This window comes from Nestor notabilis, unplaced genomic scaffold (genome assembly GCF_000696875.1).
Source record: "Nestor notabilis isolate BGI_N333 unplaced genomic scaffold, ASM69687v1 scaffold14032, whole genome shotgun sequence".
NCBI lineage: Eukaryota > Metazoa > Chordata > Aves > Psittaciformes > Psittacidae > Nestor > Nestor notabilis.
In genome coordinates this window covers 1-1,335 of record NW_009918803.1, presented here as the reverse complement: position 1 = coordinate 1,335, position 1,335 = coordinate 1, and positions in this window count along the sequence as shown.

Genomic DNA, 1,335 nt, shown 5'->3' with positions numbered 1-1,335 from the left:
AATATATATAATACATATATGTAAAATCAGATTTATACACAAAACATAATTTGCAAAGGAGACCAAGTCACCATTTTCAAAGACAAAACTCAGGAAGAATTAAGTGGAAACTACAAGTATATTTAAAGATTTCAGTGATTATTTCTTTTCAGAGGATGGGGTGCATTGTAAAGATCTATGAGACCAACGAGTCAGGTTTTGTTTTGCTTTTTCTGTTGTTTGCTTAGCAGGTTTATCTTTACAGTGATTTAGCACTGTTGTTCATCATAATTCTGGAGCAACTCTGTGGCAAAATAGGCTTAACAATGCAGTCTTTTACCTAAGCAGAAGAGAAAGTACAGAATATCTAATTTGTGTTATTATATTCCGTGTTTTACTTAAACAGCAAGCTGCTTAAACTTTTCTCAAATATGACTTCTAAGGTTTAAGGAATACATTTACTAACTCTTCTACACAGTTTGTACTTAGTTCTCAAAACTGTCACAAAATATTTTCACTGTCAATCAACTTCTGGTTTTTCTTTCTTAGGTTCATAATGCACTGGGGGGCCGCACGGATCCTATTTGCTGGGTCCACCCAGATCTCTTAGTTTTATTGGGGTTACATATCTTGCACATATATACTCTTTTTTTGAGTATCTGCATGGACGTGCAGAAAACCCTACACAATAGCAGCTAAGCCATAAACTCAGGCAAACATAGGATAGTTAAGGGAGCTTAAGATTTTCTATCTGCAGCAGTTGGGAGTAATAAAAAGCAAAGTCCGAGCCACATTCATGAAAGCCAGACAGTGCTTCTGTTGATTTTTGAGGCTGTGGCTCATCCACCTGCTTACTTGGCACAGTACGGAGGAGCAGGATGGGGACAGCATGCCGCAGAGGTGCTTGATGTGCTCAGAGAGGCGGCACAAACCTTCCTCTCTATGTTTCTGCCACAGAGAAGTACTCAGGCAGAGATACTGGGCGATACTCACGGTGCCAGACAGGTAAGAGGAGCAGGAAGGAAGATACCATGCGGGCAGTCCGATGGCGGTGTGGCAGGACATATAAGCCAGCCAAGCAGAAGGACAAGACGATTAGCAGTACCACTTTACAGCAACTTCACTTTCAAGTGCTGGCTTGCCCTTTGACAGCAACCAAAGCACTAAATGTAAGTGCAATATTATTTTCTTTCTGTGCTCAGCTGACTTTATAACCCTGTGATGCCACAAGTCACTCATACACGCCCATCTCTAAGCAGCAGGACTCTGACAGGAGGAAAACAAAAAAAAAATAGTAAAGACCAGAGTTGAAGTTATTCCAACCTAAAAAGCTGGGTGCTGATCCGCTTTCAGACG